At 50.8% G+C, this 13,391-nt stretch overlaps 1 protein-coding gene across 10 annotated transcripts in view; it reads right to left on the bottom strand.

The window, feature by feature from the left end:
• Positions 1 to 13,391, bottom strand: part of chl1b (cell adhesion molecule L1-like b) — a 1,165,941-nt gene that overhangs the window by 909,705 nt on the left and 242,845 nt on the right. The gene's annotated exons all lie outside the window — the stretch shown is intronic.

The raw sequence follows: 13,391 nt of genomic DNA on the forward strand, positions 1-13,391 counted from the left end.
CAAATCACTTGGTAGGTGTGTCCACATGCCACACAGTAGAGCATCACTACATGAAAATAAATTCCATGAAATGGAAAATTGCTCAATGAAAGATATTGTGCAATTCCTGTGGTAATAGGGGAGAAGGGGGAAGTAATACATATTGGGGAAAACTAACCACCATAATATCATTCTAACTATCTTGAAGCCCCATTCTGCACATTCAATACAATCTGACTGCCCTATGTTAAAAAGTTAAACCGAATAAGTTAATTAAAATGATGTGAAGAATGGGCGCATCTGCAAAAACGGAGCCTGCCTGAAAGAATGTGTACTCTTGATTTTACTCCAATATGTACGTAAATAAATATACCAATTCAATTACTTCCAAGATGTCAATTCACTTATTTATTTACAAAAACTCATTTATTTCTTCCTAAAGCTCTTTGCATCAACTGTAAGGATTGGGATTTCCAGTCTTCATCTGCAATGGAATTTCATCTGGTTTGAACAAAGCTATTTTCAGAAAACTTTGTGTGCACCGGGAAAACATTAAGTTAACTCAAATTGGAAACGCCTCTTCTTTGAACGGATGCTGTTTGGTGTCCAAAGGATGTAGGTTTTGTGGCATGTCTCATTAAAAGCCTTATTGGAGAAGGCATTTGTGCAGGCAGTAGACAGCTGCTGGAAATATGCAGAATTGGCAGGTCAAGGCAATCAATAGCAATTTGATGCCAGTAATGCCATCTTGGAGCTCAAAACTTAATTAATGCACTTCAGCTTACCCTTGAGCATTTCACCAGCAGGAAGGAGCCCCCACTACCACCACCATTTAGTTTCTGTTTGATTTCTCCTGGCTGTTATTTCAGTTCTACTGCAGTTTGGTGTGTTCTATACTTTTTTCCAAGGAGTGGTGAGGCAGGGGGTGCTTCTGTTGACTTTGAGGCTTCTGCATACGCTAGGCCTGGCTGCACTAGTAGCCATTCCCACTGCATGACTTGGAGAGGCTATGCAGAGCAGGAGCAACTAGTGGAATAGAAAGAAGGTAGGAAAGGACTATTCACGGGAGGCTATACCACCCAGGGTATTCGGCCACCTTTAAAAGAATTTGAGCAATTCAGATGGTGCTGAAGCAGACAGAACCATTCTGAGTTCAATTGCATTAATGAACCCACAAGTAAAAAGAAAACATTGAGGAACTAGGCAGGTTCTGTGTGAAGTTTGCACATTCTCCCCCTGTCTGCGAAGGTCTCACCCCCACAGAGGTGTGGGCGAAGACCAGAAAATTACATGCACATGTTCTCGGGCTGTGAAAAGTTGGAGAGATTCTGGGCGGGAGTGTTTGTGCCCCTAGCTAGGATAGTGGGGAAGGAGGTGGAGCCGGATCCTTTGGTGGCGATATTTGAGGTTTCGGAGAAGCCGGAGCTGATGAAGGAGAGGAAGGCCGATGTTGTGGCCTTCGCCTCTCTGATTGCCCTCTGATGAATCTAATTGAAGTGGCGGTCAGCAGCGCCACCAGAGGTTTCGGCCTGGCTAGGTGACCTGTGTGATTTTAATCGGCTGGAAAAGATGGTGCTGGTAGTGGGGGCTCCTTCCTGCTGGTGAAATGCTCAAGGGTAAGCTGAAGTGCATTAATTGAGTTTTGAGTTCCAACATGGCATTACTGGCATCAAATTGCCATTGACTGCCTGGACCTCCCAACTCTGCATTAGGGTTCAATGGAGGGGTTTGAGGCAAGGGGGAGGGGGGTGTTCGTGACCATGTTTGAGGAGTTGTTCTTCATGGGGGAGGGGTGGAGGGGGATGAAAAAGGGGAAAATTTGTACAAACTGCATAGTCGTTTGTTGGGAAGCCAATTTCCCGAATTGTTTGTATTGTAACTTCTAAGATACGTTTGTAATGAAATATATTTGGAAAAATGGTCTCATCCTCATAACACAAAGATGTACAGGGTAGGTGGATTGGACATGCTAAATTTCCCCTTAATTAGAAAAAAATAATTGGGAACTCAAAATTTTTAAGAAAGAGGAACTTGGTAGGAAGAAAGTAAATTCATCATGTCACTTCATTTAGGCATTAAAGCATTACAATATGATAATGTGATGCACTATCAATTATGATGAGACGAGAGTAGAGAGTAATTGAGGCTTTATTAAGCAGAGATGTGTGTCCTCCTGCAGCTGCTACCAGAATGGGAGCAGCTCGGTGTGCACACCCATTTATACTCCACCTATTGGGCGGAACCAGCAGGCAGGGATTTACCCCCGTACCTGTAGGTTGGTACGCTGATTGGTATTGACCATTCTGGAATGTTTGGCCAAGGACAGGAAGCCTTCATCTGGATTTTAGTTTATTTGAACAGAAGCTGGAAGGTGAGTGCTCTGGGCTCTGTCTGATTCTCCATCCCACCAGCCCCTTTTCTGATGGTGTGCGTCCTCATCAGCAGCGCAATTCTCTGTTCCCGCTGCTGGCCAATGGGGTTTCCCTTTGTGGCCACTCATGCCGTCGAAAATCCCGTGGGCATGGGTGCGTTGCTGGTGAAGCGGAGGATCCACCGACAAAGAATCCCGCAGCTGATTTCTGTTACTCACCAGGTGTTTCTTTCTGAAGGTAAAGGGTAAAGATCTTTCTCTCTGCACAGCAAGACTGGTCTGCAAAGAAAATCCAGTCCAGCACCAGCTGCAAGCAGGTCAGTAGTTTAACAACACTTTTAAAATCCCATGTAGGGAACTCTGTTCTTATCTCATTGGATAGACATATGGACGATAAGGGAATAGTGTAGATGGGCGTTAGAGTGGTTTCACAGGTCGGTCCATCATCGAGGGCCGAAGGCCAGTACTGCGCTGTAATGTTCTATGTTCTATCTCAGAATAGCTGTTAGACATCCTGGTGGAGTTGGAAGCAACTCAGAATTATACAGGCCTGAGGTTATTCTTTTGAGTGAAGGCCCAGGTTAATTCAAGTTTAAGTGACTCCCCACAGGGAATCAGCCAGCCTGGGAGTCGGACTGAGGGTTCTAGCCAGAGGGTGCATCGAGAGGTTGCTCGTGAGGCACATCAACTCCATACTCCCAGAATTCCTTGGTCCACTGCAATTCGCAAACCGCCGTAACTGGTCCACAGCAGATGCGATCTCCCTGGCCCTACACTCATCCCTGGAGCTTCGCGGCAACAACGACTCCTAGATCAGACTCCTTTTTATTGATTGCAGCTCCACCTTCAACACCCAAATCTCAGCCAAGCTCATATCAATGCTCCAAAATCTAGGACTTGGCTCCTCACTCTGCAACTGGATCCTCGGCTTTCTGACCCACAGACTACAATCAGTATGGATAAACAACAATACCTCCTCCATGATAGTCCTCAATACCGGGCCCCTGCAAAGCTGCGTACCTAGCCCCCTACTATACTCCCTATACACACACATGACTGTGCAGCAAAATTGGTTCCGACTCCTTCAACAAGTTTGCAGATGACACAACCATAGTTGGTCAGATCTTGGACAACGATATGTCAGAATACAGGAAGGAGATAGAGAATCTAGTGGTCTAACAACAACAATGTATCCCTCAATGTCAGCAAAACTAAAGAGCTGGTCATTGACTTCAGGAAGCAAAGTATTGGACACATCCCTGTCTGTATCAATGGGGCCTGATGTACCATCAATTGTACGCGAGGCGAGTGATTTACCAAAGTCTGGCTTTAATTGACTAGAACACAGCTCTGCGATCGTCTACAATGGAAAGGGACGATCGTCAGGCGTCTGACCATTTATACCTCGTTAATAGAGGCATGGTTAACTCAGCCTCTCGGCCAATCGGTCGAGAGGCACATGACCGACCAGGGCCAATGGTAAGCCGACGTTCTGGCCCAATGGCAGACAAGTATGCAGATCATATCACCACATTCACCCCTTGCGGAGAAGGAAGGCGGGGGGGGTGTGAACGAGACCCAGGGTGGGGGGAGAACTGGTGATATGAGTAGCCGTCGGGAGAATACATTTTCTCTCCGTACCCTTATCGAATTTGGGGGCGTCCCACTGGCCCAGACATAACGATATTTACAAAAAAAAGTCCATGGGGCTGTAGAACTCTAGAAGGATTCGATCAGTCTTTTGGTGGTCCTTGACGTCCTGGCCGAGCGCCGCAGTGGAGGAGTTGACGTTGGATCGGCCGATGATCCTGCTGATGTCCAGGAGTCCGGGAGCGATAGACTTCGAGTAGTCTCCGTCACCTGAGCTGGCCGCGGAGACGCCATGGATGAGGGATGGGGAAGCTGAGTGGGGTGCTGGGGTGAAAAAGGGGAGGGGGGGTCTGTGGTGGGGGGGGCCGCACGCCGGCGGGTGCCAGGTCCCGGAGGGAGACCGTGTCCTGCCGACCGTCGGGGTACTCCACATACGCGTACTGCGGGTTAGCGTGGAGTAACTGGACATGCTCCACCAACTGGCCGGACTTGTGCACCCGCACATGCTTCCAGAGCAAGATGGGCCCGGGGGCGACCAGCCAAGTCAGGAGAGGGGATCCGGAGGATGACTTCCTGGGGAAAACTAGAAGACGTTCATGAGGTGTCTGATTAGTTGCAGTAGAGGAGTGAGCGGATAGAGTGTAGGGCATCGGGGATCACCTCTTGCCATCGGGAAATAGGGAGATTTCTGGACCGGAGGTCCAGTAGTATGGTCTGCCAGATGGTACCATTCTCCCGCTCGACCTGTCCGTTACCCCGAGGGTTATAGGTGGTCGTCCTGCTAGAGGCGATGCCCCTGTCGAGCAGGAATTGACGCAGCTCGTCGCTCATAAATGAGGACCCCCGATCGCTGTATATGTACGCGGGGTAGCCGAACAGTGAGAAGATGGAGAGTAGGGCCTTAATGACGGTCGATGTGGTCATGTCGGGACAGGGAATGGCGAAGGGGAAGCGGGAGTGTTCGTCGATAACCGCCAGGAAGTAAATGTTGCGGTTGTTAGAGGGAAGGGGCCCCTTGAAGTCAATGCTAAGACATTCGAAGGAGCGGGATGCTTTGATCAGGTGTGCGCGCTCGGGGCGGTAGAAGTGCGGTTTGCACTCGGCGCAGATGTGGCAGTCACGGGTTACTGACCTGACTTCCTCGATGGAGTAGGGCAGGTTGCGGGCCTTAATGAAATGGTGTAGGCGGGTCACCCCGGGATGGCAGAGGTCTGCGTGGAGGGAGCGGAGGCGGTCTGTCTGCGCGCTGGCGCAGGTACCGCGGGACAGGGCATCAGGAGGCTCATTGAGCTTCCCAGGACGATACAAGATATCATAGTTGTACGTGGACAACTCGATCCGCCACCGTAAAATCTTGTCATTTTTGACCTTGCCCCTTTGTGCATTATCAAACATGAAGGCTACTAACCGTTGGTCTGTGAGGAGGGTAAACCTCCTGCCGGCCAAATAGTGCCTCCAATGTCGCACGGCTTCGACTATGGCCTGGGCTTCCTTTTCCACAGAGGGGTGGCGGAGTTCGGAAGCCTGGAGAGTTCTGGAGAAGAAGGCCACGGGTCTGCCCACTTGGTTCAGGGTGGTCGCCAGAGCTACTTCTGATGCGTCGCTCTCGACCTGGAAGGGGAGGGCCTCGTCGATGGCGCGCCTCGTGGCCTTTGCGATGTCCGCTTTGATGCGGCTAAAGGCCTGTAGGGCCTCCGTTGACGGCGGGAAGGTCGTGGTTTGCATGAGGGGACAGGCCCTGTCAGCGTAATTGGGAACCCATTGGGCGTAGTATGCGAAGAACCCCAGGCAGCGTTTGAGGGATTTGGGGGTATTGGGGAGAGGGAGTTCCATCAGGGGGCGCATGTGTTCGGGGTCGGGGCCTATCACTCCGTTACGCACTACGTAGCCGAGGATGGCTAGGCGGTCGGTGCTAAACACGCATTTATCCTTATTGTACGTGAGGTTAAGGAGTTTTGCGGTTTGGAGGAATTTCTGGAGGTTGGCGTCATGGTCCTGCTGGTTGAGGCCGCAGATGGTGACATTATCAAGATATGGGAAGGTAGCCCGTAATCCGTACTTGGCGACCATTCGGTCCATCTCCCGTTGGAAGACCGAAACCCCATTTGTGACACCAAACGGAACCCTAAGGAAGTGGTAGAGGCACCCATTAGCCTCGAACGCGGTGTAGAGTCGGTCACTCGCGCGGATGGGGAGCTGGTGGTAAGCGGACTTAAGGTCCACAGTGGAGAAGACCTTGTACGTCGCGATCTCGTTTACCATGGCGGAAATACGGGGGAGAGGATACGCGTCCAGTTGCGTAAACTAATTGATGGTTTGGCTATAATCGATGACCATCCGGTTTTTCTCCCCCGTCCGGACCACCAGCACTTGGGCTCGCCAGGGGCTGTTGCTGGCCTCGATGACCCCTTCTGTCAGCAACCTCTGGACCTCGGACCTGATGAAGGATCGGTCCTGGGCGCTGTACCGTCTGCTCCGTGTGGCGACGGGTTTGCAATCGGGGGTGAGGTTAGCAAACAGGGAGGGGGGGTCCACTTTGAGGGACACGAGGCTGCAGACAGTGAGGGGGGGTATAGGGCCGCCGAATTGAAAGGTCAAGCTCTGCAGGTTGCACTGGAAGTCCAGTCCTAGGAGTGCCGGTGTGCAAAGGTCAGGGAGGACAAGGAATTTATAATTAAAAAAAATGAGGTGAGGCGCGCAGGCCGGGTGCAGGAGGGGAGCCGGGTGCATCAGCTGCGAGGACGCGCAGACCGGGTGCAGGAGGCGAGTTAGATGCATCAGCTGCGAGAGGAGGTAAGGTGCGCAGGCCGGGTGCGAGAGGCCGGGGGCGGGGGGAGCAGATTCGCGCGGCGGGCAGGCAGGGACCGGGAGGGCCCGGAGAGACGAGCCGGTCGGGCGCCGGGGCCCGGGGGCGGGGGGGAGAAACGTGCACGGCGGGCAGGCAGAGACCTGGAGGGGCCGGGGAGGTGCGCTTGTCGGCCGGCGGGGCGCGAGTCGGGAGCGGCTGGAGGGGCCCTGGAGGAGAGAGAGAGGCACACAGGCCGTTCGCAGAGGCCTGGGGACGGGGGGGAGAGTGCTGTGCAGCTTCCAGAAGCGCTGCAGCCAGCGTTTTGGCCTGGCAGACCGTGGAGTAGTGGCCCTTCTTCCCGCAGCTCTTACAGAGGGCGGAGCGGGCTGGGCAGCGTGAGCGAGGGTGTTTAGCGTACCCGCAAAAGTAGCAGCGGGGTCTCGCGGATTTATCGGGGCGACCCATGGCACAAGCCTAAGGGAGGTCGGGAGCGGCGGGTGGGAAGCGTGCCAGGAGGCCTGGCCAGGGTCGAGCACTTAGATCTGCGACCTCCAGGGAGGCGGAGAGGGTCAGCGTCTCAGTTAAACTGAGTTCGTCTTTTTCCAGCATCCGCTGGCGGATCACGGGAGACAGCATCCCAGCCACGTAAGCGTCTCTGATCAGTAGCTCCATGTGCTCTGTAGCCGACACCGCTACACAGGAGCAACCTCTCCCCAGGGCATAGAGGGCCCGGGCATATTGGCTTAGAGACTCACCGGGGACCTGCTTTCTGGTGGCCAGCAGATGTCGAGCGAATACCCTGTTGACCGGTTTGATGAATTGTCCTTTTAGCTTTTGTATAGCGTCATCATAATCCGTTTCCTCTTTGATTATTGCGTAAGCGTCGATACCCACGCTGGAGTGGAGGACGTGCAGCTTCTGTGCCCCGGTGGGGGGGGTGGTTGTAGATGCTAGGAACCCTTCGAGGCAAGTCAGCCAGAGTTGGAAAAGTTCTGCAGAGTTCGGAGTTTGCGGGCTGATTCAGAGGCATTCGGGCTTGATGCGGAACTCCATCTTCAAAGTCGTAGTCAATTAAATTGGTGTACCATCAATTGTAAACGAGGCGAGTGATTTACCAAAGTCTGGCTTTAATTGACTAGAACACAGCTCTGCGATCGTCTACAATGGAAAGGGACGATCGTCAGGCGTCTGACCATTTATACCTCGTTAATAGAGGCGTGGTTAACTCAGCCTCTCGGCCAATCGGTCGAGAGGCACATGACCGACCAGGGCCAATGGTAAGCCGACGTTCTGGCCCAATGGCAGACAAGTATGCAGATCATATCACCACAGGGCCGAGGTGGAGATGGGTGACAGCCTCAAATTCCAAGGTGTGCACATCTATCCTGGTCCACCCACGTCGGCGCCACGACCAAGAAAGCACAACAGCGCCTATACTTCCTCAGGAAACTAAGGAAATTTGGCATCTTCACATTGACACTTACCAACTTTTACAGGTGCACCAGAGAAAGCATTCTATCTGGCTGCATCACAGCCTGGTATGGCAACTGCTCGGCCCAAGATCGCAAGAAACTACAGAGTGTCATGAACACCGCCCAGTGTCGTGGACACCGCCCAGTCCATCACACAAATCCGCCTCCGAACCATTGACTCTGTCTGCACCTCCAGCTGCCTTAGGAAAGCAGGCAGCATAATCAAAAACTCCTCCCCTCGGCTTACTCACTCTTCCAATTTCTTCCATCGGGCAGGAGATACAATAGTCTGAGAACACGCACTAACAAATTCAAAATCAACTTCTCCCCTGCTGTTACCAGGCTCCTAAACAGCCCTCTTATGGAATGATCTGATCTCTTCACATATCTTCTCTACTAAGTAGTACTACAATCCTGTATGCTTCACCTGATGCCTGTATCTGTGTACTTACTTTGTGGAGGCCCTGGGAAACCCCCTTTCATCCCTCCCTCTACCTGGCAAGGCCCCCTTAGGCCTGACCCCTGGCAGTGCCAACCTAGCACCCGGCAGTGCTAACCTGGCACCCTGACAGTGCAACCCAGGCACACTGGCAGTGCCACAGCAGCCTGGCAGTGCCATCTGGGCACTCTAGAGGTGCCAGAGGAAGTGGCAGGGTGCCACCTGGCCCTGTCCCTGACGAGGCCACCAATGGCCTGCGTGATGTTCTGTGGACCAGTACTGAACGCTCCCCCCAGTGCGGTCTCACAGGTGCGGCCTTTGATTCCCAGGCTCCGAGTGAGTGAGTGATCGAGGTCATGCCCAGATTGCGAGATTCAGCAGCCTTGTCACTATACCAATTCAGAGGCGATGAGGCCTCTGAATCGCGTCCAATTACATGAAATCAACCGAGTAATCAGAAGGGAATAAAGTGCCTATGATCTAAATGCCTTTGCCTTTCATCAATAAACCCCTTTGTTTACTGCTGGAAGCCTCCAGTGCAGGCATTGTCAAACTCGGGGGTGCGACCCGCGGGTAGGTCGCAGTCGGGTGCCAGAGGGTTGCAGAGCCGTCCGTCGCGGCGCGCCCGCAAATCTGTGTGCAACAGCCGCAGCAGTCAGGCTGTTAATAACGCCGGCTGCAAACGGCCTTCAAAATGGCCACGAACTTGCAAAAAAAATGCGGCGTAATTGCGCATGCGTGCCAGATCATCCGCGCGCATGCGCACTGATGATCGGGTACGCATGCGCAGTGCGCCGCTTTTTTTTAAACGGTCGCAGCTTTTGTTTTACAAGTTCGGGGGTGTTTTATCCATTTTATTTATTTATTTTATTTATTTTATTTTTATTTTTTTTTAAGTTTGGGGGGTTTTATTTGATAATATTTTACAGGAAAAGAATGCAGAACTTTGGACAGATGGAGACTCCATACTTTCCAACACCGGAAGGCTTCACCTTCATCCAAAAGGTTCCATTGGAGGAGTATGTACGAGGGTCAAAGGGACCCAAAACCATTTCCTCCATTTTTGTCAGCAGCAAACAAGGTAAGAGAAAATGGTGGGTCGCGCAGGTCAGCCGGCATGTGCCGCGAAGGTCAGCTGGCGTGGGTCGTAAAGGTCAGTCGGGTTGGGTCCCAAAGCTTGGCCGGTTGGTAAAAATGGGACCCGGAAATAAAGTTTGAAAAACACTGCACCAGTGTATGTCTTCAGCCCCGTAGCTAAAATAAAGGATTAAAAGATGAGTAGAGCTGGAGTTCGTGAAAACACAGCCGCTTCTGCACTTACATCACGTCTGGGAAGGTGTTTTAATGGTGACTAATCGGCTCCACCAGATTACTGCCCAGAAGTTTAAGATGAAAATCTACCTCCCAGTGTCTTTCTCCCAAGTATGGACACTTCTTAAATATGATAAATATCTAGGTTGCAGTATTCATACGTTAAATTCAAATGTAAAGCATGTTAATACCATTCTGTACTATACGGTACTGATGCACCTGAACTGCATTAACATTATGGCACTGTCTTTTATTTAACTAGATTATGTATTACATAAGTATCTCCAGGCACTATAATTCTTTCTTTGTCTCTTGAACCTTTGATGTACAACATAATAAATTGCCTGTGACACTGCCCACAGTCCATTGAGCAATACATTTTTTTTTCATGTACAAAATGGGAATACAATTGAGAGTCACATTTTTGGGTGTGGAGGTTGGGGTGGATGGAATTGCTCCTCAAAGTCACCTAGCAAAGAGAACATGCAGCTGTGTTGTGACAAATATCATACAAAAAAATGAATGGCAATGTTGACAAAGCAATTTACAATGGTAAATGCATTCGCAAAAAACAGTGACAACAGGTATTTGGGATGGGGTCCCAAGTAAAATTGTAAATACTCAGCAAGTCGGACATTCAGGGAGAGTAACTAACTGTGTTCCTCTGTCCACAGATGTGGCCAGACCTATTGAGTATTTCCAATACTTTGGGCTGGATACTCTGGCTGCCGACGCCAAAATTGCGTTTGGCCGGAAAGTATGTTTTTACGCCAAAATCAGGGGCATCGCTGTTTTTCAGATGCTCCGCCCCCTCAAAAACGGCGTCATCACACCGCACGCCATTGGGACGGCCTCAGGACATCAACTGAAGCCCTCCCCCGATGCTCCACCCTGGATGGGCCGACTCCCCGATGACGTGGAGCGCATGTGCTCACAGTTTTCGGGGACCTCTTGTGGCGGCTGCGGGCTGTGTCCAGCACCGCCACAGTCGGGGGTTGGGGGAGATTTCATAGAATTTACAGTGCAGGAGGCCATTTGGCCCATCGAGTCTGCACCGGCTCCTGGAAAGAGCATCCTACCCAATGTCAAGAACTCCACCCTATCCCCATAACCCAGTAACCCCACCCAACACTAAGGGCAATTTTGGACACTAAGGGCAATTTATCATGGCCAATCCACCTAACCTGCACATCTTTGGACTGTGGGAGGAAACCGGAGCACCCGGAGGAAACCCACGCACACACGGGGATGATGTGCAGACTCCGCACAGACAGTGACCCAAGCCGGAATCAAACCTGGGACCCTGGAGCTGTGAAGCAATTGTGCTATCCACAATGCTACCGTGCTGCCCCTTAATGTTCCACTGCTGGGGGTGGGGGGGTGCTTTGATGGGTGCTGGGGAACTGGTGGGGTGTGGTCCGGGAGTGGTGGGGGGGGTTACAGGGGGACACTATCTGGCAGGCTGGGTTGGCAAATGGCCGGCCGGCGCACTGTTGTACGGCACGACCGCTGCAGGTTGCCACTGTGTGCATGTGCAGCCAGGGACTCGGCAATTCTCCATCTGCATCTGCAGGTAAAGCTGGAGGCTTTACGTGGCGCGACTGCTAGCCCCCCACCGGGCGGAGCACCATGTGGGGGCGGTGCTGACATTTGGTCGTAAGACTCGACACATGCTCCAGACAAAGACTCAAAATCGGAGAATCTAGCCCTTTGTTTTTATTTCAGGTTTTCAGCATCCTCACTATTTGGCTTTTATAAAGTTGTTAATACATTGATTGAGGCACTGCCTGATCTGTTATGACAATGTTCCCATGTATGGAAGTTCTAAGTTGACTGCTGTACACTTGCAAAATCAGTTCCCACACTCAAAATACTTTCCATTACAATGTAGATTTAGGCCAGAATTCTGCAGCCATTCGCTGGCAGCGGGATTCTCTGGTTTGCCAGCAGCGCACCCCGTCCGTGGGTTTCTGGCACCATGGGATGGCTTTAAGGGGAAGTCCCACTGACAGCGGCGGAGGCAGAGAATCCCACTGCCAGCGAATGGCGAGAAACATGTAGATGGCAGGCTGGAGAATCCCTCCCCTATAATGAATACAATGTAGAAATGTAGTTAAAGATATTCCACCAAGGTCAGCACGGTGGTGCAGTGGGTTAGCCCTGTTGCCTCATGACACCGAGGTCCCAGGTTCGATCCCGGCTCTGGGTCACCGTCCGTGTGCAGTTTGAACATTTGCCCCCACAACCCAAAAACATGTGCAGGCTAGATGGATTAGCCATGCTATATTGCCCCTGAATTGGAAAAATTATTTGGGTACTCTAAATTTATTTTAAAAAAATATTCAACCACACCCATTCCCCCGCACTCCACCCCACCCCCCAACCCCAATCCAGGTAAAGTCTGCCAATTAATTGTTTCACTTGCTTACTACTGCAGAAGGTCAATTACAATTGTTCTCATAGCATTTTTTGTTTCCACACAGAAAACCTGTTTTGCTCACCTACTTTCTTGATCAGTTACAATTTAGCTAAGCATCTACATCGTATCAGTTTTCCAGTGTGAAGAACATGGCAATACTCATAGGTTATAGGATCCTCTTCTATTTATTGATGAAAAGGATAATTTAAGTGATGGTTCAGTTAGATTTACACATTTCAAGTGACTGATTTGATTGCGTGCTGCTGAAATCATAAAAAGGGACAGAATAGTACCCTGTCAGCTGGGGAGGTTTGGAGTGTAGGAGCTTCCCTCGATGAGATGGGGTTCCCGTGTCTATGGGGGGGGGGGGGGGTGACATACTGTCGTGCTTGTGGTGGGGGGTGGTGCTCAATGGGGTGGTTGGTGCTTTTAATCTTTTTAAATCGGGATGCCCTCAAAAGCCTAAGTCACTAGCGGAGCAGAATGACATCGTAGGGCCCGCCACTTCCACTTTCTTTCAATCAGTCTAAAAATCCGACAGGAAAAACAACCGGCAAAGCTGACCTCCGCTTTTCCTGCCCGAGGCAATATTTTGAAGAAAAAACAGAAAATTCGGCTCACTATGTTGTTTTTTAAAACACCAATGACATTCAACATCAACCATATTTGTCAACAATGAATCTTGGGATACGTCACAAAATTTGTACAGTTCAGGAGGCCATTTGGCCCATTGTGTCTGCAAAAGTTATGCAATTCATAACTTACATACTGGTAGTCTTCCCAAATTGAGAGTGCTCTAGGACCTGAACAGATCACTGATGGCCGTACATACTGACTGGAAAGATAAAATATTGGAAATAGGGATGACCCACCCATAGAAAGGGTGCTTCAGAAAAGGGGCAAAACTTCATCCTAAACGTACAAATAAGTAGGTTACTCGATGGGGTGGGGGACACATTTTGGTCGATCCCCCACTAGCCGTTAAAGGAAAGTTTAAATACTTTTTGTAAATGTCACAAAAT

Source organism: Scyliorhinus canicula, chromosome 11 (assembly GCF_902713615.1).
Source record: "Scyliorhinus canicula chromosome 11, sScyCan1.1, whole genome shotgun sequence".
Taxonomy (NCBI): domain Eukaryota; kingdom Metazoa; phylum Chordata; class Chondrichthyes; order Carcharhiniformes; family Scyliorhinidae; genus Scyliorhinus; species Scyliorhinus canicula.